The sequence below is a fragment of the Phalacrocorax carbo genome, chromosome 2 (genome assembly GCF_963921805.1).
Source record: "Phalacrocorax carbo chromosome 2, bPhaCar2.1, whole genome shotgun sequence".
Lineage (NCBI taxonomy): Eukaryota > Metazoa > Chordata > Aves > Suliformes > Phalacrocoracidae > Phalacrocorax > Phalacrocorax carbo.
In genome coordinates, this window is record NC_087514.1 from 116091227 (window position 1) to 116118775 (window position 27549).

General features: G+C 44.0%; 1 protein-coding gene across 6 annotated transcripts in view; it reads left to right on the top strand.

Annotated features, from left to right (window-relative positions):
* Positions 1 to 9722: 9722 nt before the first annotated feature.
* The window catches only part of STARD3NL (STARD3 N-terminal like), a 34658-nt gene continuing 16831 nt past the window's right edge, over positions 9723 to 27549 (top strand). For 4 of the 6 annotated variants that reach the window (XM_064443958.1, XM_064443962.1, XM_064443963.1 and 1 more), the window contains exon 1: positions 9723 to 9810. The gene's annotated coding sequence lies outside the window, so the exon portion shown is untranslated. Of the gene's footprint in view, positions 9811 to 10028; positions 10119 to 10377; positions 10402 to 27549 lie in introns of those variants that run through there. The other 2 variants (XM_064443959.1, XM_064443960.1) reach the window with 2 other exon arrangements.

A 27549-nucleotide genomic window follows, 5' to 3' on the forward strand; every position in this document is an offset into this window, starting at 1 on the left:
CTGGACAAAAAGCTGGAAATTATGTTTCTTTTTTCTTTTGTAAAGCCTCTACAAGAGGTAGCTCAAAGACAGCTGTAGTGGGTCAGATACCATTTTTTAACTTTCATAGACATCGTTTTCCTTCTCTCTGTAGTGCTATGGTTTGGGACTGTTAGACTGAACTCTAAGAACAAGAATAGCGCAGTGTTTTAGCTTGGCTGACAACCAAATGAACGCTGACAAGATATCTCACGCATGTGAAGGCCTTTTGTCAGCAAAGGCTGTTCTTGTACGTCTTCATCTCATCTCCAGCATCCAGCTTCTACATTTTCAGGGCCAAATTAATTTCTGACTCTCGTCCTTTCCAGGATATCTTTTGCTTGATGAGAGAGGCTGGGTTTTTTTTCTTGTAAGTTAGTGTTTATTGCCAAGCTGAGCCACAGATGACTTCTATGACTTCCAGCGGTGGACGAAGAGAAATGTCTTCCCCTACGGAAACAACACGCCAGGGCTGGCTAAGCCCGGCTTTTCGGAGCAGCCCGGCTTGCCGGGACGCAGGACTCAGCCGAAACGCAGCGATCCGCTCCTCGGCTTTGCTTGCAGGAGCAGGCGGTGCAACGTGCCGCTTGCCCAGAAGAGGGGGCTGGCTTCCCACCCCCAAAAAAAGCGCTTCGGTCGCGCATTTCCCCGGGAGAGGCGGAGCGGGCTGCGCTCGGGGTGGGGGTGCGGGGGCCGCCAGCCCTCCCTGCCCCGCCACCGCCCCGGGCACCCCCCTGAGCCTGAGCTGCGGCTCGCCAGCCCTCAGGCTCCCCCCGCCCCGTCTGTCACCCAGCCTCCGGTGTGCACTCCCCAGAAATCGACTGGTGGCCAAAACAAAAAGCATCTCCTCCGAGTTTGGTGGTAGGACAATTGCAAAGAACCAGGGTCCTGGTTGTACCCACCCAGAGATGGTACACCATCTGCACTGCGAGACCACCAAGTTTCCGAGCAGCTTGAAAGCTCCTTACTCCGCACCTTGAGTGTGGCCCTGGTATGCTTTATATCCCCCTCGAGCCAAAAGGGGCTTTGCAAGGGACTAATCTGAAGAAGTAGGTGCCACGCCAGCACAAGGGCCTGAACAGCAGCTTCAAAAGGAGCCTCTCAGGTTAGAGTGACTCGCCTAACTAGATTCAACTGAAATTGTAGCCAGTACATTGCATGAGGTCCACGTATATTATTTTAGGAAACAAACCTAAACTGCATGGGAATTTCAGAAGAAACTGTAGTCGTGGGAACAGTAAAAGAGATAGAATGGAGTACATGGCGTCTTTCAGATAGGAGTGAGTAAAAGGAACAAAATACACAAGCTTCATTAAGTTTGATTACAGAAAATTAAAAGGTGCATTCTGCAGTTTATTCTGCTGGTTTTGTGTATATTGTTTTGGGAGAAAGGACTGTAAATATTTTAAACTCTGATACCCACTTATGCGGTCATGTGCTAAAGTATGGAGAAAAAAAAGTACAAGGTTTAGTCATTTGAATTTCTCAGGTTTCCTTGCCACTCGCATAATTCTGCTTGCCTCATTTTTTTATTTGCATGATTTAGTACTTTTTCATCCACTTAATCAGAATTCCCCACAAATGTTGTGTTCAGAAAAATATTTGTTGTTCAGACAGGAACAAGGTATTTGACATTAGCAGCCTTCCTATTAGAACATCCTTGAAGCAAAACAGAGAGGATGAAGAGGTGGGAGGAAGCAAGGGCTAGAGGGACCTACTCACTCTACGGCCGCCTAAGACGAAAAAACTGGACAGCAGCTATTTCAGCACTCATTTCGAAACGGTTTTGAACAGCTTCTGTCAAAACACCCTTTTAAGTAACCCTTTTGCTGAAGCAAGATGTCAGCATTTTCAACCTTTCTAGAACTGATGGTGCTTTAAATACACATTATTTCCTTGGAGTTCAGTATATTTATGGTCAGAAAATGTTATTGAACATAACTGTGGGCAAAGGACTTTGCACGTATGTAAATTATCCAGGAAACAGTTACTCTCTTGTTAGTACTACATTGTTAACTAAGTAAGTCTAAAACCTGAGAGGTATTGACTGTCTACTGAGATGATGACAGTCATACTGATAATACCATAACTGTAAATTTGTTTATTGAAGGTTGCAACTGTACTTAACCCTGTTGGTCTGCTGTCTCAGGATTTGCAGAATAAGCATTAGAAATACTTCCTGGGTAAAGTCCAGTTTGGTGGAAAACCCTGTCTTGCTTACTGGGCAGTTTCTGTACAGTAATCTGGACATATTTCCTCTTTTAGCAGAATAAAATATATCAAAGGGTCACACTTAAAATCTCTGGCCTAGGGTGGTGGCTTTTTGTTTTTCTAATTTTTACTTCTCCTTTTTCACTTAAATATTTTAGCTTCAATAGGTCTGGTCACAAGAATGACAAAAATAATGCCTTCTTTTTAAAGCTTCATGAAACTACCAGATGTTTATTTGGTCATGCAAGCATATACACATATTCCTAAGGTTATCTTTACTAAATACATTTCTATGCATAAAGGAACTTGTTTAGGTGGAAAACATGGATAGTTAAAACCAGAAATACAGAAAAATAGATAAAAGAAAATAAAGTAGATTGAGAGCCAAGTTAATATATAGTAGTTTATGAACAAAAACATAGCTAAAAATGGGGTAATTGTTGATGTACATAAGGATTGCATATAGAAGGTTTTTGATAAAGATAGCAAGAGAGTTTTAGGTACAGGTAGATGGTTTATCATCAGTTTCTAGGGAAAATAAACTGCAAAAAAGTCCATTAAATGTTTGAAACTGCTCATTTTTGCTCTCATTAAACTTGTGAACTCAAACTGTGGGTGAAAACACTTTTCCTGGGGCAAAAGAGCTTGATACAAAAGAAGAAGGAAGTACAATCTGAAAAAAAAATTTATAGAAACAGGGCAACTGTAGATGGAACAGAGAGGAACTGATGAGGGAAAGTTAATAGAAAATAATAATAAGCATTAGAAAGATAAGGCAGTAGAAGGGGAAATGACAAAGAGTTTGCAGTGTAATAGAACATGAGTGCGCATGGCCAAAAATTAAGAAATCGGCTGGGAAATGGCCCGGCAGCATTCTGCATGCTCAAAGCACTTTCCACAAGCCAACAGAAATTCAAAATGGTCTTTTGTTTAAAACTAAAATACAAGCATTTCTTTCTTCCTCCCAAGTGAATAAGCTCTTATCTTTAAGACAGGATTTGTCTTCTTTGATGATGGGCAAGAGCTCAGAGAAGAACATTTCTGTCACTGAGCTGACGAGCAAACTGCTGTGGGTTTCAGCCAAATAAAGCTCCCATTAACATCAGAGAGAGGGGGATTTGTGGGTTGTTTCTTTTCCAGGGAAGGAGAGGGTCTCTTCAGAGCACAGAGTTATAAAATTCGATTCATGTGCATGTTAGAAATTTTGGGGCTTTTGGCATTTGAGAAAAGAAGTGTAGGGTAGGTGGGAGGTATCTAATTTCATGGCATGCAAAAGGTGCCTGCAAAAGTGGCATGTCAGCCTTTTTATTGTTATGAAATATGCTGAACAGTGCTGCTCAGCTACTGCACTGAATATTAAGCAGCAATTACTGCTTGCACTAATACCATCACGTCATCCTAAAAAAAAGATCTAAAAAAGAATGTGTTTTATTTCAATGCCTGACAAATGGTTGGAGTTTGGCTCTTGCTTTTGCTTAGCCATTTTCTTGCCACAGGGTGAGCTTACAGTTCCTATACTGGGTGGTTCGTTCACTTAAATTGGACCACACCATGGAAGAAAGCATTAATATCAGCTTTAACATTGAAATGTAGTCAGTTATGTGAGAAGCCTAACTCTATACTTGCTTCACAATTTCTTAGTCAAGAGATTTTTTTTTCTTCCTGCTCTGCTGCAGAAATATTTAATCGCATCCTACCTGCATTATCTATTTAGGAGGCAATCTGATCACCCCCCAGTGTAACCTACTTCACTTTTCTTGAAGGAGAAATAGACACTTCCAGCTCAAGAAGCAGAAGCATTAACTCCCAGATACCAGGGATGTCTTTGGTCATAGGTTTGCAGTTTGAGGTTTGAGAACCAGTCAGGTTTGATGAACCTCCCATCACATCCTTAAATGTACTTAAGCAGATCGGTTCCTTCGATTTCAAAGGAGATTTGGGGGTGTAATGACTGTACATCTTAGTGTCTGTCTTTAGACACTATGTTTAACTACAGGTTTGTTTATCTATGTTCTGTCACAGGAACCAACCGACTCATTCAGCTGTTTACCACAGCATGAAAGTGCAGGAAGAAATACTTGAGACTCTTACATCAGAAAGTGGCTCATTTTACATCCACCTACTTGATGTAATGAGGCATATTACAGATAACTGTTGCAGCACCCAGGCTTCACCTTAGAGTGTTATCTGCTGTGAGAACAATTAACTGATGTCCCAAAGCCAGCATGGACAGCAAAGAGCAGTGCCCTGCCTTAACTGAGACACCCAGCCTTTAGACCTGCTAATTGCCCTGGGCGAGGGATCACGGTGAAACAACGACCCATATCACAGATCCAGCACAGGCTAGGAAGCTCTATACCACAAACCCTCCCTTGGTAAAGCCAAGTGACAAGAAGGCCTTCTTGCTCCTTCCCAGACTCCCCTCCACCATTGCTGCAGACTGACAAATCCTTCTAAAAAGCAGCATTAGGAAGAGCTCAGGTATATTTGCCTCCATATGGTATCCCTCTTCCCCTACCCTTGCCACAGCTTAAGACTGAGGAATCTTTAGGTAGCAGTTTACATCCGGTAGCTTTAATTAGGTTTCACCTATTATCTGTCAAGTAGTGACAGCACCTTTGGATATGAATTAGGATTCCTTCAGCCCTCAGAGAAGTACTGACCCTTAATGGTCTTTCCTCAGAATGAAAGAAAGAAAGAATATAAAGCTGAGAATTAGCATATTAAGAACAATACACAAATATGAACCTGTCTTGGTTGCTGGCTACTTATTTCACCAAGGAAGCTATTACTGCTACACACTTTTTACAGTGGGAACAGACCTAAGGACTGAAAATACAAACTTATGTAGAAGCAGAGGAAAACTAAATGAGGAAGGCTTTAGGAAGTAAATTATGAGTCCTGACCCTGTGCTTCTTTTTCTATTTCTCTTGCTCCAGAAGATTACACTCTTTCCTTAATGCCTCGTAATAGGCACACGTGAACACAGTCCAAGGTGACAATTTAAGTGGAATGTTGTCCGGGACTTATGTGCAACCTGCCCCACTCCTTTGGAAGGTGGAGCAGGCACTCCATTTCCTGCATACAGAAGTTGCTCACATTCAAACTTCAGTGTCAGGACAAGAGAGACATGCCTCTGTTCATACAGCACTATTGCAGAAACTGCAGAGTCCTCTTTACATGATCCAATATTGTCTGTCCTTCCCAACTCTCAGATCCACTGAAGGTTAGGAAAATAACTCTACAGAGCCTGGAAAAACTGGCCCATGCTCAGCTCATTTTTTCCAAGTCTGCAATGCTAAATGTCTGTCAGTTAAGCCACAATAATGTCCCCTCTTTGGAGAGCATTGCAATCACAAGATTGCTTGGTTAAATTTGTTCATAAATAGGACTTTCAAAGCCAACTTCTATTTAATTTAATCTGTCTAAAGTTACTTGAGTGGTAACTGAATGTAAACCCACAAATCTCTCAACTTCTTATCCAAAAGCAGAAGTTGGTTATCAGCTCCCAAAATCAAGGTGTCATTTAGCTCACTAAGATGATCTGAAATTAAGGCATCCAGTAATAATACTGTGTGTTACATGAGAAGGTATTTTGGTTGTCAGAATTTCAGTAGATTTGAAAACATAGCCTTAGCATATTGTGCTTAAGCACTTTGATTACTAACTGTTTTTAGTAAAGTCTTCTCAGCAAACCTTACTTGAATTTCCATGAATAATGCAAGACATGGTGTATTTGACTCCTTCCAGTAGGAACTGAAACAGTTCTTCAGCCATCAGGATTGCCTCCATGCACCCTGAAGAACAGGAAAAGCGGAACAAACACTGTTTTCTCCCCAGTGACATTCTCTAAGATAGTATTTTGACAAAGCTAGCAGAAGAGAGGAGATAGGCCACCTAGAAGGAGGAGGAGATTCAAACATCAAGCTGACTGGTCTTCAGACATCAATTTGTTATATGAAGACAGAAATTTCTTCTCTCTACTAAATCTGATCCAGGATCCCAGGATCCCTCCCTTCCAGAGTTGCCTCATGTCTTTCCTTTAAAGCCAACCACTCCTTTCTCTAGCTCTCCACCACTCGCTAGCTTAACCTCTCCCAGTTCTCACCAGCACTCTGTCCACAGGACGGGAAGCTTGAGGAGACAGACAAATCACAGTGGCTCATATGAATAGTTTAAAGAAGATTCTTTGTTGATCTCAGAGCTACTTTACATTACTTCTACATTTTCAGGAATTTACGTTTGGGGTTTTTTGCTGTTCTACTACTATATCTAGCTTAACTACAGAATAGAATAGCCATTCTGGAGCTACAATCTACCTTCTACCTAGTCCTTTCCTTACAGACAGATCTCCTTTTTACCATTAACCTGCCAGCTGCCTGCTTCTGTGAATATGTATGGCTATCAGGCCTGAGACTCAGCTGGTTATAATTATCATGTTTCTTTATTGGTTTATACTAATTTATTCCATCAGGAATGGGCAGGAATATTGAGAGTTCTGCTTTGCTTGTGATGTTAATGGTTATGCACAGCCTGCATAGGCTTTAGCTAGCTGAAAGCTAGCTAATTTATGGACCATAATTTATCACATTGTAAGATATAATGTTAGGCTTTTTATAGTTTGATAATCACTCAGAAGTCCTGAATAACAGTAGCTTTTCGCGTGTTTTCACCAATTATGCTCCTAATCTGTTTGGCAAAACGTCAACCACATTTTATTTAAAGATAAATTTATTTCAATATATGCAGTGACAGAGAGCTGCTGCTTTTGTTTTGAAAGTGTTAATCAACTTGTATCAAAGCTATCTGGAGACAGGTAATTCAAATACAGGCTACCACTGAGATTTAAAAGTCTTTCTCTTTGCATTTGTATGAAAAGTAACAATAAATCCAAAATACAGCTACCTGCCTGATGGCTTGAGGTGATCTTTAGTAGAATAACTCTGAGAAAAACCAAAGAAAGATAATAAAAGTAAACTAACATGGGTAAAAAGCACAGAAGATGAAAAAGTGATTTCATGTTCACAGACTTGGAATAAGAAAGAATGATTAAAAAAAAATCTTACAAGATTTTTCTCACAGCTAAAGGAATTCTTCTCCCTTCCCATTAATGAGGGGCAGTAGTGGACAGGGCATTTTATTGCAAGTTCTGGGGTTGTGGAACAAGGATGAAGTGATTCATCTCAGCTATCATTCACCATAATGTTTTTTATTATATCAAGTGCTTAGGGTACTTGTTTTCAGCTGTGTTCTAACTCCAGACTAAACACCTCAGCAGCCACCATCACCTTCCTGCAGCTGCTGTGCACTGACCGCCCTGAAGATGCATGGGGTCTGGCGGAGCCAGGCAGGGTGGGGTGGGTGACCACAAACTGTGTAGTTTCAGCCTTTTTTCCTAGACCTCACCTTTAATCCTTCTTCCTCCATTTCCCTGCTCTAATCCGATAGCTGTGATTAATTTATTTTGCTCTTTTTTGCTCTATATAACTTGATATGTACAGCAGAGCACATTATCTCTGTACATCTTTTGTTAGAAGAGATGTATCATGGCTCTAGCCTGCAACGCTGGACTGCAGACAAACCTTACGGCATATATAAGCATCTGGCAAGCTTTGGTCTTCCATAAGGATGGAAGCCATACATCCCCAAAAGGAAAGGACGGTTTTCTTAAGTGGCTGGTTGGTTGAGTTTCTGTCATATTTTCACAACAATGCCAATCACGCTTGGATTTTCTGGTGCTAATCTCTGTAAATATAAGGATTCTGCAACGACAAGACACAGGAGTTTAAGCAGCGAAGTAAGGAGGGGGGGGTCAGCAAAACCACTACTATGGTCTTCGAGAGGGCAGACTTTGGCCTGTCCAGGACACTGGTTGGGAGAGTCTCTTGGGAGGCAGTCCTGAAGGGCAAACAGGTCCAGGAAGGCCAGGGCATTCTTCAAGAAGGAAGTCTTAAAGGCACAGGAGCAGGCTGTCCCCATGTGCCTTAAGACAAACCGGCCTGGCTGAACAGGGAGCTTTTGCTGGGACTCGGGAAAAAAAAGGAGAGTTTACCGCTTTTGGAAGAAGGGTCAGGCAACTCAAGAAGAGTACAGGGATCTCACTAGGTCTTGCAGAGATAAAATTAGAAAGCAAAAGCCCAGCTAGAACTCAATCTAGCCACTGTTGTAAGAGATAACAAAAAGTGTTTTTACAAATACATTAACAACAGAAACAGAGCCAAGGAGAATCTCCATCCTCCACTGGACACAGAGGGGAACATTGCCACCAAAGATGAGGAAAAGGCTGAGGTACTTAATGCCACCTTTGCCTCAGTCTTTAACAGTCAGACCAGTTATCCCCAGGATATTCAGCCGCCTCAGCTGGAAGACAGGGACGGATCACAGAATAAACGCCCCATAATCCAGGAGGAAGAAGTTTACAACCTGCTGAGCCACATGGACACTCACAAGTCTATGGGGCTGGAGGGGATCCACCCAAGAGTACTGAGGGAGCTGGCAGAGGAGCTCACCAAGCCAATCTCCATCATTTATCAGCAGTTCTGGTTAACAGGGGAGGTCCCAGATGACGGGAGGCTTGCCGATGTGATGCCCATCTACAGAAGGGCCAGGAGGAAGATCCAGGGAACTACAGGCTGGTCAGCCTGACCTCAGTACCGGGGAAGGTTATGGAGTCGTTCATCTTGAGTGAGCTCGCCAGGCATGTACAGGACAACCAGGGGATCAGGCCCAGCCACCATAGCTTCATGAAAGGCAGGTCCTGCCTAACCGACCTGGAGAAGAGGAGGCTGCAGGGAGACCTTATCACTCTCTACCACTACCTGAAAGGAGGTTGTAGTGAGGTGGGTGTTGGTCTCTTCTCCCAAGTTACTAGCAATAGGACAGGAGGAAATGGCCTCAAGTTGCATCAGGGGAGTTTTAGATTGGTTATTAGGGAAAATGTCTTTACTGAAAGAATGGTCAGGCATTGGAACAGGCTGCCCAGAGAGGTGGTGGAGTCACCATCCCTGGAGGTGTTCAAAAGCATGTAGGTGTGGCACTTCAGGGCATGGTTTGGGAGGCATGGTGGTGGTGGGTTGAGTGTTGGACTTGGTGATCTTAGAGGCCTTTTCCAGCCTTAATGGTTCTATGATTTAGGCCAACGACAGTTAACCAGCCTCACTGCTCGCTTTGATCACTTCATTACAATTTGGGGATGTTCACATTTGAGGAGAAGATCCCCCGCCGCGGGGCACAAGGCTGCACGTAGGCCATCTGCGCTCTGCCTGGCCTCTGTCCCCAGCGCCGCCTGCTCCCGGAGCCCTGCACCGCACAGCCCCGCACACCGCCGCGGCGGCGGGGAGGAGGCACCGGGCCCGGCTGGTGGCACCGCGGCTCGTCCCTCCCGCTTCTTTAATGAAGACCAAACCGAAGCCCCGGCGCGTCACCGACGGGGCTGAGCCCGGCCCCCTGGATATCCCCGCCCCCTCCGGCGTCAGGCCCCGCCCCCCTTCCGCGCTGGGCCCCGCCCCGCCAGTCCCCGGGGCCTGCGGCGGTGCCGGGCCGCGGTGCGGGCCCTCTCCCTCGGGCCGGCTGCGCGCTCAGGTAAGCGCAGCCGCCGCCGCCCCTCGCCCGGCCGCGGGGAGCGAGGGGAGGGAAGGAAGACGCGGGGGAGGGATGCCGGGTGCGTTGCTGGCGGAGGGGCACGGCCTGGCCGCGCCACCGGCGGGAGGCGGCGTCCCGGCGAAGAGGCCGCGGCTGAGGGGAGCGGCGCGCGGCGGGGCGGGGCAGGGCAGCGCGCGGCGCCGATGCGGCCCTCCCGTTCATTCCCCCGCGCGGTGCCGCCGCCGCTCTCACCGGGCTCCCACAGAACGGCTTTGTCCTCCCGCTACGGCGCCCGCTGCCCTGCTGGGGCGGGGGGGGAGGAGCGGGGGGGGGGGAGGGAAGGCGGTCACGTGCCAGGCGGCGGCGGCGGGGCGGCGCGGGGGTTCCCTCTGCGGGTCGGGGGGTGCCCGCGGGGGTCGGGGGGTGCCCAGGGGCAGGGCTGCGTGTGGGGCCTCTCCCGCGCCCCGGCCTGCCGCACGCCCGGCGCCGCTCCGGCTGCCCGCGGACCCGAGGGCCGGGTAGGAGGAGGAGGGTTGCTTTGCTTTTCCCGTCTTTCTGAGATCCTAGTTCAGCAAATACATCTTCACGGAGGTACAGTGACCTGTTTGTCCTGCTGATAACGGCGTGAGCTGATAAGGGCGTGCGAACCTCTGGATTCCATCACGGGAGATGTTACGCTGAGGTTTTATTTTAATGTCGGACTGAATTCGGGTAACTTCGGAGAGGCACTGCCCGGTTTCAGCATCCGAATTAAAAGTGGGTCATTCAGTCTTGAAATGTAGCGTTTTACATGTATCTTAAGGGTTACGCTGGTACGTCTGCAGAGCAAACGGCTTAAGCTTACCGCGGTTTAGTCTGTACTCGCAGTTAAAGTTACTCATTGATGAAGTGGTAACTTCTGAGCCCACAATTTCAGGGCAGTCAGGTGTAAGTAGATACAGTGATTGACTTTAGCATGGAAATTATTCACTACAAATACTAAACTTGAAGAAAGAGTTGTTTTGTTTTGTTTTTTTTAAATAAGGTTAGTGTCCTTAGAGAGACGTAAAGACATCAAAGCATCTCTGTGCAGTGTTGCCAGGACATTTTATTACGCGTGTATGTCATCTTGGTTTTTAAAATGTGATGTAGGATTGTGTTGAGCATTACTTGCAATGCAACCTGTTGTTTTGTTCTGCAAATCGTAGTGTTTGGGGGGACTGTTAGCCAATCCAACATTGCAAGAAGGCTCATTATTATTTATAAACCAAAAGGGCTGTTATTATTTTTAGTAGATGTTTTTCTCCAGCTTTGCAGTTTTAAGTAGGCCGGATGCAGAGTGACTGGGTTTTTGTTTGTTTGTTGATAGTGTTCAGGGCCTGATGCTTTGGGTAAAATTCACTGGTGGTCCTCTTGTTATGACACAGATCCTTAACTTTAAGTATTTTTCTGTTATTTGAGTGTTAGAATTTTTCGGGATGAATGTTGTTTTTTATAGACTTGATAGGTCAAGAAAGAAGTTTTTGAACTTTCTAATGATGCTGAAATTTGTGAATTACTAAACTCTTAGTTCAGATGGATCAGGTGTTCTTTTTGGTGTGTTGGGACTAGAATGGGATTTTCTTGATGCAATGCATTCTAATTTTCATAAATTCTCAAGTGTTTAGCCGTGACTTTTTCAGAATGAGTTTAGCACAATTGTTCCAGGCCTTCATTCACACAAAAGAATGTATTTAGACTTTACCTTTCAAACTTCATTAGACCATCCTAGTTAAGCATATGTTTTAATAACTGTATTTGTTGTAAAGTTTTACAAGGCCAAACCTCATTTCTAACAAGCAGGATCAATGGATTTCATTCAGTGAATTAAGTTAGTAAGCACAGTATTATCAGTGCTTCAGTGCAGGAGGGGTTGGTGACGTAGTAATAGTAAATCGCACTTGTGACAGCAGAAACTGTGATTTTGCACGGTTATCCTGCAGCATCCAGCAACTTAGCTGAGTCACTTTAAAGGATCACAGATGTGTTGCTTGTTAAAAATTCTCTAATTTAACTGTATCTGCTAAAAATCTGTTCTTGATTTTTAAATCTTTAGTGATCGTGCTAAAAGACAACTTGTATATTACCTCTCTGCCTTGCTGTGTTAAATACAGCTAAGAGTAAGACTAAAATTAAAGTTTGGAGGAAAAGAAAAATCTTAGTAAAGAACCAAATGAATACCGTGTAACAATATCATGCTTTTCATGTTAAGACCAGCTATTCAGTCATCAGCTGAAGCCCTGAAACAGCATCACTTCAGACATCAGGAGTTAATTTCTATCTATCATCAACAGAAAAAGAGATGAGTTATGTGGAGGTGCATTATAATAAATATTTGATGCTGAATGTTCAGATGTAGATCTTTGCTAGACTTTGCTGCTGCTTGGGCTGGGTAATTATTTCCTTACAATGTCCTTTAAGTCTTGTAAGGAGTAAAATGGAGGTAATATGTAAAACCTGATACTTCCTTTTGCTTTTAAGCATTTTCAAGAGCTATAAAATAGGATTTAAGAATAAAAAAATGTTCCAAAAGTTTATCTTATATTCTAAAATGGATGTCAGTTTCTTAAAATACTGCATTTCTTAAGCGTGCTCAAGAGTTTACAGGGCTTGAGTTTGCCTGGATAAAACTTTCGCACCATTTTGTTGAATAGTTTTTGAGGGTGTGACAGAATCCTGGGTGTTTCCCACTAATACATAAAATGACTGACATATTTCAGGAAAAGCCCCACAATTCTGTGCTAGGAAAAGAGTTTTTCTTGTCCAAGTAGTATCTGGCTAGCAGCCCTGGGGCATATGTTTGTTGTTTAATTGGAGATTGTTGGAAAACAAGCAAAAAAAAGATGTGAGTGAGTAACCTCTATAATATACCAGTGTCGTGCTTGATGTTTGATGCAATCAGTAAGATGCTTGGTCTTTAAAGGATTGCCTTTTGTATTTCGAGAAATGCTGACATGGCAAAATAGTTTATGCTTTTGAGACCTAAACAGTTTATTTGGCCTACAGTTGTTTTAACCCTGGGAAACTGAATGGATTATAAGACCTTGTTGCTTAGTATTTACTGCTTTGTGGAGTAAAATTTGCAGTGAAATCTTTATTTATGTGAGCGGATGTTAGGTGAGCTACAAAGTCAGCTTCAGAGAACAGGTAATAGATGTGAAGAAGAATTAAGACCAGATTTGCTGGAAGTTTTTAAATTGACTTTTCTCTGTGTCACTTCCCCTTTATGCCCACTTCTCCTCCCTCCCTGCTTTTGGAGAAATCAGTGGCTTCTTTTTTTATTTTTCTTTTTTTTTTAAAAAAATTTTTTATTGCATGTTACCAGTGTGTGTACATATAAATAAAAGATACAAAAATACTGTATACCTACATAAATATAACTATTGGGGCTGATTGCAATTAGCCTTAAAATCCTGATGTAGTTTCAGGTCTTTAGCAAGACTAGTCTAGAACTTCCAAACCAAAAAACACTAACTTAGTTTGGGTAATTAAGTTGATACTATCAATCAGAATGTATTGGTCTCAAATGGGATGATGTGTCGTCAGTTCTGTAACAGAGATACTTGTTCTTTGTATGTTCAAAGGACATAACTGATAAAATGCATGTGCTTCAGTTTTGTAGTTTGCAGTGGTTAAATATCTTGAGTACAGCTGAGATCTGAGGCACACCTTTGGAATGTGTTATGGTGCATCCTTTTTGTATGTTAGTTTTTAATGTTTTTCTTAGAATGTAGTTGCATATTTAAGATGACACTCTTGATTAAACAAAAGCTGAACTCCACACATTTTGAGGTCTGGCAAGTGTGTTTTCAAGTGCATCATGAATTCAGTGTGGAGTATATTTTCAAAGTCACTTTGGTTTAGCTCTGAAGAACTGTTCGTTCCTATGCTGTTTCCCATGTCTGGTTTAAGCATTCTCATATGCAGACACAAAGTCTTACTTGCTCATTTTTGAAGTAAAAAGTCTGGGATATGCTGTTAAGACGGAACTCAGAGGGGAAAGCGGCAGTGAAAATAAAAGTAAGGCAATGCTGATACTGAATTTACAAGCTGTTTGCCGTTTTCTCAGCTGTTGTAGAACAAGAAGTGAAGTGATTGTGAAAGGACAGCAGCATTCTGCAGGACACTGCTGAGTTGGCAGGGCTTCTTCAGCTCCAGGGAGAAATTAGTCCAAGGTTGGAGCACTCTGATTTGACTTTCTGAATCTAAGAGTCTCACTCTTGGGATGGTGGAAGGTAATGTTGCTGTTCCCTCAGGTCCTACTGACCCAAAAGATTGATGTACCTTTTTCTTTCTCTTTTTAGCTTGCAAACTGTGTCGTGCACTCTTCAGCACCTTCTTCCAATGTTCTGGGAAAACTATTGTTCAGTATGAATGTGGGATGTGTGCAACTGCCCTGTTATTTTGTTAGGTCACTGTTGGAGCGTTGGAAATCAGGGAAACATCTTTCTCAAGGAAACTTTAGAAAAAAAAAACCCAAAAAACGAACTGGTGGATTGGTTTTCTTTAAAGGCAGAAGTTATCACAATGTTTTTCAAATACAGTTCTTACTAAAGTAAATAGCATATCTTCAGAATTGAGTTGTATAATAATTTTGTAGAAAATAAGACTTAAACCTCATGTGAAAGAAATAATAGGAAGTATGCAAAACAAAATAACAGTAATTTGCGAGCAACAGCAAACTTGTGTTCCATTCACTTTGTAACCGAGGCAGGTTTAATTGCTCTTCTTGCTTTGTTTTTGGCTGACATCTAGCCATCTGTTTGGTGGCGTATCTTTCAAAATCTTGGTGATAAGTTATTTCAGGACTCATTGGTATGAAACCAGATATGCATTATAAATATAAGAGTAATTTGTATGCTGTACAAGCTGTACTCAAGTATAGTTTGTATATTCATCTTGCATGCTGGATGGGAAGTGTTCTTTTAGCCTGAGGGATAGGTAAGAGCTGCTACTTCAGGGTCAAGCAGAGCTACTCTAGTTCTGAACACTCAGATGGAGCCAAACTCTTTGTAAGGACTTACCTCCTGTATAGTGATGAGTCTTGCGTGGCTCCTCTGAGGGGAAGTCTTTAAATGTGTTGCATATTTTGAACTTGTAATTCATGCTGTGTTGCTTAATTGAAAATCTAGGGTATTGCCAAAAAGTTACACACAGTATCTTGTGCTTATGTTCGGGGAATTTTACAGGTGTGCATCCATTTGAATTTTCCTGTCTTATTTTGATTGAAGTCTATAGGGCCTGTCAAATGTGATGCTATCTAAGTGCTTTTTCTTTTTCAGTAAATAACTAGGTAGGAAATTAGTCTCAAGGATAGACTGTAAGATAAGGTATATCTTTAACTGTGTAACTAGATGAAATACCTGTTGGAGTGAACATTGGAGTGAACATTGGAGTAGGCATTGTGGAGCTGATTAACCCTGTTCTACAGATGGGGAGTTGTGCTTTACTTGTTTGCAGGAACTTCATGTGAATAAAGCTGAAGAGGAGAGGAAGGGAGCCACAGAAGACAAATTAAATGTAAAGGAAATACAATCCTGTGCAAGTCAGGAACAGCAAAGGACAGATTTTCTGGTTGAGGGAAAACCTTCTTTGGACTGACAGTTATTGGAATTGGTATCTATGGTACCATTTTTTTTAGTGTTAGGCTTCTCCAGGTGTCTTTGGTACCTTCGTGTTGGTTCATACTGATTAGTCTCACTATTCGGAGCCTGGGCCTCTTGGTGCAATGTGCAGCTATGAGTTTTAAGTTGTGCCTGCTCCTCAGACACAACCCACTTAAAAGCAATTGCTTCAAATCAATATTAATTCTGTAAACGGTGGTTCTGTGTTTGGGCCTTTTCATGATATAATGTGACCTGAATGTTAACTAGAATGTCACATGTCAATGGAAATTACATCTTTTTCCTGTTTTAGTCTCCTTTCTAAATGATAACCACTGTTCTTTTAGCTTCTGTTTAGTTATTTTGTAGTCCTCTGTTATTCAGTAGATTCTAGTTTTGAATAGGGATGTCCAGTACCATGGTCCACCTATTTATACAGTTCAAAAATTTCTGCCTCCCTATTTTAAAACTAGAGATTATAAAAACGAAGTATTTTTGTAGATTTTGTGCTTTAACTGGAATAAGAGCATCTGTAGAGAAAGGATGCAGAGTAGTCTTAAAATTCCCAAACATGCTGTGAAGTAATTAATAAGGAAACAGATAAGTTGGGTCGATTTGAGTAAGTACAGCCTCAAATATTTTTGTTTCATTCGAATGAAGATTCAGATGCTGTGTCTCTGGTCTAACATGCAAGGAGTAAGCAGGACTATAAACTACATGATGCATCACTTATTAGGCAACTTCTCATGACTATAAAGGCTGCTACTATGTGTAGGGCAGGTGTCTTCAGGTGGCCCTATAAACCTCTGAGTATTGTGGGATATCAGAGTTATGCCAGTAAGATTTCACAACAAGTCTTAGCTAGTTTTCTGAAACTGAAAGTTCAGGAAAGGCTGGGTTTGCCTTAAAATAACTGCAGGTTAATTTTTGCTGTGGCAAGCCTATTTTTTGTTTTAATCACTTCCTTTCATGCCTGAATTTTCGCTAACTTAGGTGCAGCTGAGTGTGAGTCTTAAAGCAGTGACTGATCGAGCCAAACTCATCTTGGTAGCAGCAGGTGGCATAACAAGGAGCAGCTTGGGAGACTTGGGTTCAACCATAGGAAAACTCTCTGTAGGAGCTAGTGCAGAACTAGTACGTTACCCAGAGAAACTGTTAGAGGTTTTCAGGACTCAGCTGCTGAGAGCCTCAACTGATCAAGTGTTAAACCTGGTCAAGTCGGGTGCTGGTCCTGCTTTTGGGAGGAGCTTGGACTAGATTACCTCCAAAGGTCCCTTCCAACCAACATTTCTGTGATTCTGTGGCTACACAAATTACTGAGTTTTCATTCTCTCCATTTTCTGTAACTGTGTACCTGCTTCATGTTGGCCAGATTTTATATGAATTTGTCTTTTTATTCTTCTTATGGTATTTATGTTGATGTGCAGGAGGTGGTAAGCTGTTGTTGACCAGTCTCTAGACTAATGTTTTGCAGTAGTGAAATTCAATCAAAGGCTTTATAATATTGGTTCTTGTTTAGCTAAAACCCAAATTTGCAAGATGGAAGTGCATGTGGAGATATTTCCGTTTTCCAAATTCTGTACTTTCAAGATCAGGCTGTAATATCAGCTAACGGAATCAGCTTTGAAATTAAGATGGTATATTTCCCCAGGCCTATGCTCTGGTTGTTTTGTTTTTTTTTTAAATATTCCCTCATGTTTAATAAGGAAAATTTGTTTCAAACAGAACATTACTTCAGACTAACTGAGAAGTATTTTTAAAGGCATTGAAACCTTAAAATGCTTCTGAGGCAATGATGTGTGAGAGCTAGAGACAGAATGAGTGCAGCTTGGAAAGGCTTTAAGTGCCCTTCAGGAGAGGGAGCAATGACTATCAGGAGGTCACTAGCAATGTGTTGCTACAGGCAGATTTAATGAAAATTAGTTCTTTCAGTTATATAAACAGAAGAGGGAGAGAGTATGTCAGCAGAATGTTTTGGGCTTATTTATAGTAGAGAATGGTATAAAAAAAACGTGTCCAGGTAAGCTTTGGAGGCAGTATCCGGCTCTTTGGGATTCCCCCCCCCCCCCCAAAATTTACAGTCAGCATTACCTCATCTTCAGAGGAGTTGGGTTTATCTGTGTTGGCTCTTAATTTGGGTTTATGCTGGGACTGTCAGAAAACACATCGAGAGAATTCTGCTAATACTCCTGCAGGTTAATACAGGTTTATAGCAGATATTCTCAGTTTATTAGGTTTTGTTTGACATGTACCAAAGCAGTCTTTAGAGTTAATTGTATGTTCTGTCCAAGGTGTTGACTAGAGCAATTTGTGTGTATGCCTAGATGAAGAATGAAGTTGGAGTTTGTGATGGTGGGAGAGCAAACAGGTATGACAGTTCCCAGAACCTGAGGTCTTTTATTGCTTCCAGAGAATGCGTGCAGTGAACTGGGCTCCGGCATAGTTTGCTATGCTGGCTGGGTAAATCCTGGCGTGGCCGTGATGGGCACTTCACCGTGTGGTGGGTACTGCCCGCGCTGGGTCTGGGGTGGGATGCTGCCCAGCATCCTCCTTGCCTGAAAAGTTGCCAGCTCAGAACTTGCTGACTTGAAAACCATTTTCCTGTAGGTATTAGGTTGCTTGTTATGCTTATACATTTTTCTGTTTTATGTTGTGTGAATGTATGTTAAAATAATCTGAAATTGTCTTTTAAGTATAACTTAAATATTTGATCGTTAGGATTATAATATCAGCTACCGTATTGGGCTCTGGTCTTGTGAGGAATTTTGTTTTTACTATGCCATGTAGTGTATCCCTGCAGATCGATAAGCAGTAATGCAGGTCCTTTTATCAGAAAATAACTCCTTTGGTAAGGAGAGGGAGAGGTAAATAACTGGTGTGTTTTATTTATCGCTATATGCGGAAACTTTTTGCAAGGAAGTGCTTTTTTGTTGTTGTTATGAATTAATATTACTACTGTTTCAGTATCAGCTTTCTCATCAGGAAAGACTTTAGTACTGAACACCTTGTCGTTTTCACAATACTTTAGCATCTTGGCTGCTGTATTGGCCATGTCATCCTATTTTACTCATTGAAAAGAAAAAAATATTTTCAGGCTATATTTTTAACCTTCACAGAAGAGCTATTTATGGTGGGAATTCTTGGGCAGTATTTAGTGTTGTTAGAGACATAGGTAAGTTTTGTAGGTTTTCAGTAGGTTTCAATGAAATTGTTCCACACTGTTACTTTGTGTGCCTAGTTACTTTATGCAAATATGGTTTCCGTAATATTTTAAACTAAAACAAAGTTGCTTTGTCCTAAAATTGCCTCTGTGTGACATTTTCACTTTCAATTTTGCTGAGCTGTTGACAGCCCTTTAAGCCTTGTTTTTTTTTTTTTTAAAAAAAACACTTTTGTTATATCTTCCCAGTTAAATTCTGCTATGTTTTTTTTTCCTTGGAAAGACAGTAAACACAAAAATAATTTAAAACAAGAACAACAGAATGAAAGAATAGTGATAGTATAATGATAGAAGAGAGAAGTACCATTCTGATCCTGCATCTCTAAGATGGTTGTAAAACTGTTATGTGCAACGTGTGCCATCTGCTTCTGTCAGTATGAGTGAAAATATTGGTATTAATTGTAAATGTAACCTGAAAATCATGGGCTAGCTGTCTCCATGTATTAATGAAGCCTTCATTAGACTTTGAGGGCAGGGAAGAATTGCAGTCCTAACTTTGCTAATTTTAATAAACTCCTTTATTTTCCACTTATTACACTAGTTAATACTGTTAGTAGGAGTGGAATATTTAGGAATATTTAGGAATATTTAGGAATATTTAGGAATATTTAGGAATATTTAGGAATATTTAGGAATATTTAGGAATATTTAGGAATATTTAGGAATATTTAGGAATATTTAGGAATATTTAGGAATATTTACTAGGAAAAGTTTTGGAATTTAATTCTCTGTTTGGAAGCCTGAGTTATGGCCATAACAATTAACTGTTAAAAAAAGAAAACAAAACATAAATGTATTTTAAATTAAACAGAGATAAACTTTGCATCTTTCCAGGACACCCCCCACCCCCATTGTTTAAGACTTCTAATAGGTCAGTATAGGAAACTTACCTAAATATTTTAGTGGTAGGAAATGAGTGGAAGTGAATGTATGCAGTAGCAAAGAAAAGAAAAAAAAGATAAAATCTTACTTCTCTTGAAGTAAGTAGAAGGGAGGAGAAAGTATATCACAAATATACTTAATGTGGATTCTTATCACAGAATTTTTTATTTTCATCTTAAATATTTTGACACTTCAGTAAGCTTATAAATTCTGTCATTTCACCTGCCATGTGGATGAAGGGAGGGCGGTAGATGTAGTTTTTTCTGGATTTTAGTAAGGATTTTGGTACTCTACCTCACAGCATCCTTCTGGACAAGTTGTCCAGCTGTGAAGTGAGCAGGTACATGGTGTGCTGGGTGAAGAACTGGCTGAACAGCAGGGCTCAAAGGGCTGCAGTGAATGGGGTTACACCTGGCTGGAGAGCAGTCGCCAGCGGTGTTCCTCAGGGCTCAGCTCTAAGGCCAGGGCTGTTCAATATTTTTATCAGTGATCTGGAGGCAGGAGTTGCATGCAGCATTAGTAAGTCTGCAGATGATACTAAACTGGGAGGTGCTGTTGACTGTCTTGAGGGACAAGAGGCCTTGCGGGGAGGGACCTGGATAGGTTGGAGCACTGGGCAGTCATCGGTGGCATGACATTTAACGAGAACAAATGTGGGATTCTGCCCCTGGGATGGATAACGCCAGACACAAGTCTAAACTGGGAGAGGAGTGGCTGGAGGGAGCCCTGCAGAGAGGGGTCTGAGGGTGCCAGCTGACAGGAGGCTCAACATGAGTCAGCAGCGTGTCCAGGCAGCCAGGAGGGCAAACCGCATCCTGGGGTGCATCAAACACAGCATAACCGGCCGGTTGAAAGGGATGATTATCCTGCTGTATTCAGCGTAACTGCGGCCTCGCCTCAAGCACTGTGTGCAGTTCTGGGCCCCACCATTTAAAGAGGATGTTTAAGGTACCTGAAGGCATCAAAGCCGGTGAAGGGGCTGGAAGGCATGTCCTCTGAGGATTTTGTCAGAGGACACAGGGTTTGGTCTAGTTTGGAGATAAGGAGCCTAGGGGCAACCTCGCTGCTCTCTACAGCTTCCTGAGTAGGGGAAGTGGAGAGGGAGGTGCTGACCTCTTCTCCCTGGTACCCAGTGCCAGGATGCGTGGGAATGGCTCAAAGCTGCATCTGTCAGGGGAGGTTTGGACTTGACATGAGGAAACATTTCTTTACCCACTCATGAGAGGGTGGTCAAACCCTGGAGCAGGCTTCCTGGAGAGGTGGTTGATGCCCCGTGCCTGTAGGTGTTTAAGAGGCATTTGGACAATACTCTTAATCCCATGCTTGAACTTCTGGTTAGCCCTGAAGTGGTCAGGCAGTTGGACAAGGTGATCATTGTAGGGTCCCTTCCAGCTGAAGTGTTCTGTTCTGTTCTGTTCTACACCCATGGTGAGTCAAATAACGATGAGACTGTTATTTGCCTGAAATTCCAGGGGCTTTTCAGCTCCAAAAACTCTTTCAAGGACACATAAGACAAAGGATACAAGTGGAAACAGGATTTTATTTTATTTTTCTGACTCTATCAGGGCAGATATTCGCAAGCATTAACACAGTGCACAAGTGTAGCCAGGAGCAGGCTGATGCAATCCTCTGTTTAGCTTGAAAAAACAACCCTTGGAGTCTGGCAAAGGCAAGTCAGAGAGCTACAGAAAGTCACAAATCCCCTACATTTTGTGGAGAGCCTTGTGCTGTCGAGACTGAATGGGGAATACCGACTTCTGGCTCGCTCACATGTCTCTTGTGACAAGGAGTTAATGGCACAGTTAGGATCCAGCACGGCTGCTATGAACTCCACCTCTCCAGGCAAGTTTGCCCATAGAGTTTCCTGCAATATCGTGAATTATGGGCTGTTTGTCTTCCTGGTTAATGTCCTTCACCCAGGCGCTGCAGGGAATGAACATGCCGGTCTGTAAACATCATTCCTTCATAGGATGTACTTGATTTTGACCACGCATCCTTCCTGAGGCCTGCCGTGTAGAATAACCCAAACAATGGGATTGCCTGGAGCCGAAAGAAAGGGTGCCAGCTGAAGCCGGTCCCCTTCAAATCAGAGGCAGACACTGGGTCAACCCACAGATGATACAACAGTCCTGAAAATATGTAACTGATATTGAAAAAACAGAAATGAACTATAAAATATTAACCTTTGCCAGAAACAGGAGAGCAGATAACTGACGGATGCACAAAGAAGGCTCTTTTCTAGAACAAACTCAAGAGTTTTAAGAATGTGATTTTTCTCTCTTTCTTTTTTTTGGAAATGATGTTTTTCACATGAATTTGTATTTTGGCGTTAAAGTAAAAACAAAAGCCAAACATTCCCACATCTAGTTTATAATTATTTTTTCTCTTTTTTCCTAAGCTATTTTTTCCTTTTAGCCTTTGAATCGAAAGGACTATAACCAATGTCATGTATCACTTAGGATGCAAAACCTCAAATAATATGGCAGCATGAACACAGGCCAACAGTCACTGTTTCCTGAAGAGCGAGAATGAGGATCAGTACCAATCACAGGCAAAAGAAGAGGTGTGTGGTATTTTCAAAAGTATGACACATATTGATGACAAGCACACTTTTGCCTTCCAAAACTTGCTCTGCTGTGCTTCTTGGCCAGCAATGCATGAAAAATGCTCTCGTGTCTGTCTGGTGCTTGTATTGCAGGCAGGGAGAGCTGAAAAGCGGCAGCTCCGGATGGTGCAGGAAGCCTGGAGCCCTTCCAAGCACAGGCTGTTTTGTGCAAGCAAGAACACCTCAGGAAATGGAGCCGAAGGAAGAGCCGAGCTCAGTCCCACTCCAAACTTGCAGCGGGCAAGAGAGAGCCAGGGCATGAGCGGCACCTCGGAAGTGCAAGAGCAGCAGCAAGAACTGAACTGAAAGGGCTCAGAGGAGCCCTGACAAGGGGCAGTGCTCAGTGCTACAGAGGATAAGAAGCAACCCCTGGGGGCCACCTGGGGGCCCACCTTGTGGGTCTAGGAAGCTTCCTCCCCCCGGATGCGGGGCACGAGGGCCACCTTCGTGGAGCACGAGCATTAGGCACCTCGCCCAAATGGGCCAAAGGAGCCCTGGCAAGGGGCCGTGCTCTGTGCTGCAGAGGAAGGCAAAAACCCCCAGGGACACTCTCTAGCCCACCTTGGGGGAAAAAAAAGCCTTCCTCCCCTGAGCTGCAGGGCACGAGAGGCCATCTTCGTGGTGCACGAGCAGCAGGCAGTGACCCAGCTAAAAGGGAGCAGAGGAGCCCTGACAAGTGGTCATGCTCAGTGCTGCAGAGGAAGGCAAAAAACCCCCAGGGACCAGTGCCAGTCTGCCCTGGGGGAAAATTCCTTCCTGACCCCAGCGCTGGCGATCAGCTATTCCCTGAGCATGTGAGCAAGACCTGCCTCCTCATCCCACAGGCTGGTCACGCCTCCCAGGAGATGCCCAAGCCCTGTTGTTCCTCAGCCTGGAGCCACCTCAGGGGCTTCCAAGAGTGGCCAAATAGCCTTGGCCTGATTGACCTTGGTGGGGCAAGAGTCCTTCCTGCGCCTGGCAGCCCACCAGTGGGTGCTCCAAAGCCGTGGGATCCCTTGCAACTTCTCTGTATCCAACTTGTTATGGCTGCAGTCCCTGGCTCCACAGGGGAAGAGGATGGTGGGCGGTGCAGGGTTCCTCAAGAAGACATTCCCTTCAGCTTCACTGCTATCCAGCTGAAAAAGACTGATGGCCTAGAGCAACTTCAGGAGCTGGTGGTTCTTCTCATCTCCAGCAACCCGTCCATCCTCAGGTTTTCCTCCCTTAGCTGCCTCCAAGTAATTCCACTGGCTCCTCAAGGTCTTCCTCTCAGATGTCTTCAGGCTGCCCCTGGACCAGCACTGGCAACGGCCAGGGACGCTGCTCCCTTTTATCCTGTCCCGGGGCATTGTGACTGCTGTGTTGCCGGGTGGTAGCCCTGTGACATGGGGATGACGGGGCCCTCCATGCGCAGCCCCACCCACCAGCCCCCTGCCCAGCATCCTTCAGGGGAAGGCTTTTGGGGTGCTGGCCCTGAGGCAGTCCCTGTGCCCAGGAGGCCCAGAGGCCTGGCCCTGCCCTTGGTGGCCACACACTGGCAACAGCTGCTGGGCGTCCCTGGTGCCTTCTCTGCCACTCGGCTCCCAAGGAAAAACCTGGTGCAGTTACTTTTCCCTCAGGCCACGGCAGAAACCAACCCTGCAGCCCACAGACCACCCCTATTGGCCGCCCTCTCTCTGTGCCACAGCTAACATCCATGAGCTTGCAGGGAGGAGGAGGATGGGCATAAACTCTTTTCTGGGGGGCTAACAGAGGGTGGTTTTGGCAGCCACAGCCTGGAGGAAAGCCAAAGTGTAACCAGAGCCAAAGGCTGGGATGGACGGTGCCAGTAGACCTCCATGGAAATAACACAGGCTTTGAAAAACCAGTGAGTGGAGGTGACACTGGTGTGGTGGAAAGGTTGGTCATTTTCAGAACTAGAACATTTAGATTCATGCCCAAAGCACAGCCAGGCAAATGACAACTCATCCAAATGGCATAAGTAGCCCATTGCTGCTATTGCCGTCACGTCCCCTTGTCCTACTGAAACCAAGTTGTGCCGTTTTACACACGCACCATGTTTACAAGGGATGCAAAATGTGCTTCAGCCACATGGTAAAGCTTCCACAGCTCATTTGTGACTTTCACCTTTCTAAGAGTTATTTCTCTACCTCACTTTGTGGGAAGATGTCCAGATCTTATCAAAAACCCTGACAAACCTTTTTCCTGTAGGATTTATTATTTTGAGTACTGAAGGAGTAAGGAATGTAGAGTTCTTGTCATTTTGTATGTTTACACCAAAACTCATATGTACATTCAGGCTGTTAAAAGCTCCCCCCACTCTCTTTTCTTTATACCTGATACATTTATTTGGTTGTGGTGATGCCAGAGGTGGAAGAAGGGGGTTTGGTTCCCTCTGTGTGAACTTTGCAGAGATGTAGAGAGCATGCATGATTTCCTCGCCATTCCTTACCAATGCATCAAGTGACATGTGCTATCACACTGTTGTTTATGGTGAGGATGTGTGCTTGGAAGGAAGACCTGAATTGTTTTGTGGTGTTTCCCGTATTTTTCCTTGCACTTCAATAGCCCTTTTCCTCCTTTGGCCTTCATCCTTGATATCTTTCTTGAAAGTCAGCCTTTGTCCTGCTCCTGCTAGTTGTCATCGTCTCCTGTAGGTCCTCCATGCTCCTAATCAGCTGCTTAGTCTTTGCCTGCTTTTATCCCGGATGGAAATATCTTTCTTGAAGCTGAATAATGAGAAATGTCCATAGTGGTCCAGGTGAGTGCTTGCCAGGGCTTTGCACAGTGCTTGCCCTTCCTATGGAAATACCTTGCCTGACACACAAGAATGCGTTTGCCTGTATCATATCTATGGGCTCACCTATGTAAGTCACCCTGTGACTTACTCATGCCTGCAGGAACATTTGCCTACTCCGCTGTTTCTGAAATGCAGCAGAAACTCATGGCGCTCCACCTGACGCTGTGTTACCTATGTCTATGCTGCAGTTCTTCATGCAGGGTTTACTGATATAGGGAACATCTCTTCTGTCAGAGCTTCAGCTGGTAGGGAGGATGGGGGCCGTAGAACTGTACTGTAAGACAGAGCATTTTCTGCTTCATGGATGCCACGAAATCCAGACTATGATGTGCCCAATGAATGTATCTTTTGGAGAAGGCAGGAAGCCTACAGTTCTTGAACGATGGTTTTCTGCAATCTGAATTCAAAAGACTCAACCATGAACGCCACTGTTTCATACATCTAATGGCATCAAAGCGAGAAGGGTGGAGCCTGAGAGATGTGGTAAGGGGGCTTTCACCCCTCAGCAGCCTGCGGGAGTCCAGCTCCAAGCAGTCACAACCAGCAGACCCAGTCCTCCTCCAGCTGGCTGAGCAATGGACGGGCTGCGTGGGTGGCTCTGAGCATGCAGCTGGTGGTGTCAGTCCAGTCACTTTCAAAGTGGATGTCTGCTTCCTAGGGAAGAAAATAACCAAAGCCGACACTGGCTGTGGTTCCATTTTGGAATTTTCATTGAGGAAAGGGCCAAATCAGCCCAGACGCTGGAAAAGCTACAGGAGGCGAAACACTGGTGAGTCAATGTGATGCAGTTGGTGGCACTGCTGTCCGTGGGGATATGCTTTACTCTCCAGGAGTGTGAATAGACGTGTGATGCTTTTTTAAAATGAATTCTGCAGGCATTTAGTGAAGAGGAAGGTTGTTGCTGGTAATGCTGAGATGGGTAAGGAGGTGGCTGGCCATCTCCAGTGATGATGGAAATGACGGAAAACAATCTTCTAGCGCAGACTTTGTGATGAATCAGTTTGCAGAACTGGTGCAGTGAGTGCAGGAGTGTGCCAGGCTATTTCTATTCAGTCAAAGAACCTCAGTATTTTGATGGCAGCTCAGTGTGACAAGACAGGCCCTTGCATGTGTCCAAACATGGATCTGATGGATCAGCAGGCAGAGTGAGGCTAGAGGCAAATTCCATTGCCAGGAGTGCCCCCTGTCCAGAGGGCTTTGAGGCAAAGACAGGCTGTTGGTAGCAAGGATTTCAGACTATATGGAGTTTTTAAGCTCAAACCAATGTCCTGAGTTTTGCTTGAAAGTGAACTGGTAGCCAGTGCCTTTTAAGAGCATGCTTTCCTCTTTGCAAAGGGCCCCACAAGGCAAATGAATGCTTGAACTAGCACATCCTGAAACAATTAGCTCTAGCTGTACTAATTGCATTCCCGTACTGTGCTGTATCTAGCAACGATCCGGACTGGAAGTAACAATTTCCTAGATAATTGCACTGACTGCCACATCAAAAAAAAAGTTGCATCTTTTAGCCAGTGTAGATGGAAATTTTTTGGAAGTGCGGGTGTTTCTTAGCTTTTTTTCTTTCTTTAATGATTTCTTTTCTTTTCTTTTTTAACTATGGGCATTGATGGCCAGATCTTGGGTTTATATCTCATCCCAAATGTTTTCCTATGAACGCCTGTTACACAGCAGGGCACTTCAGTGGGACAGTTTTCAGTACAAAGCAAGTGCTGTTTATGGCACTCGAGTGCAGCAATTCTGCTCACACCCTTGGGTTCAGGTGGCCCAAAGCTCATTGTAGCACTGGAAACACCTGACCAAACACATGCCACATATGTCTTCCTCCTCTAAAGCCCTTTGACAGCCACGTTTCAGGCAGCGGCTGTAGAAATAGAGGAGGAAGCTTTAAAGATGTGTTTTGCTTGGCTGCCCTTGCCTGGTGCTTTTGGCTGGCTGGGACACGACTCGCCATGGAGGCAATAGCCAACGTTTGCTGCTGCTCTTAAAAAAAGATTCTCCAGAGAGGGAGATTTCGTTAGCAAGCAACACGTCTGACATCATGCGAGTGCTGCTCTAGTATAGCACCAATATTAGCCCCAATCTCTGAAGCGCGATAGTGCTTTGCTTCCGGTGGCTTAGTTTTTGCAGTTGCCCGTTTTGCAAGTCCAGCTCGGGTGGCTCGTGTGATGGGAAAGGCAGCAGGTGCCTGGGAACGTGTCCTGCCTTGCTTTGTTGCGGACTGCTCCCTCTGATTATTTCTCCTAACGCTTCCCACAGGGACCGTCAGTCCTTTTCATCCACATCTGTAAGAGTGAGACTGTTGGAACAAATAATCCTAAGGGCAATAGCATTCTGGCAGCGTGAGGTAGCACAAGGTGGAAATTACATGGAAGGCAGTTAGGCGCTTTCAGTGTCCAAATTCAGCAGCTCAGCTAACTAAGAAATGCTTTCTTGGAAAGGAAAGAACAGGGTCATAAGCGCTGACGGTTGATTTCCACTGGCTAGAGATGATCTACCCACTTCAGCAGGAGGTGTAACTGTTTGGCACTTCCTTGAAGTGAGCCTGAAAGGTCAAATCCACCCCAAGCCTCCTTCCGTCCATGGGGTACCCGAAAGCCCTGTGCAGGTCCCTGCGGGGCCGTCAGGCGCTGAG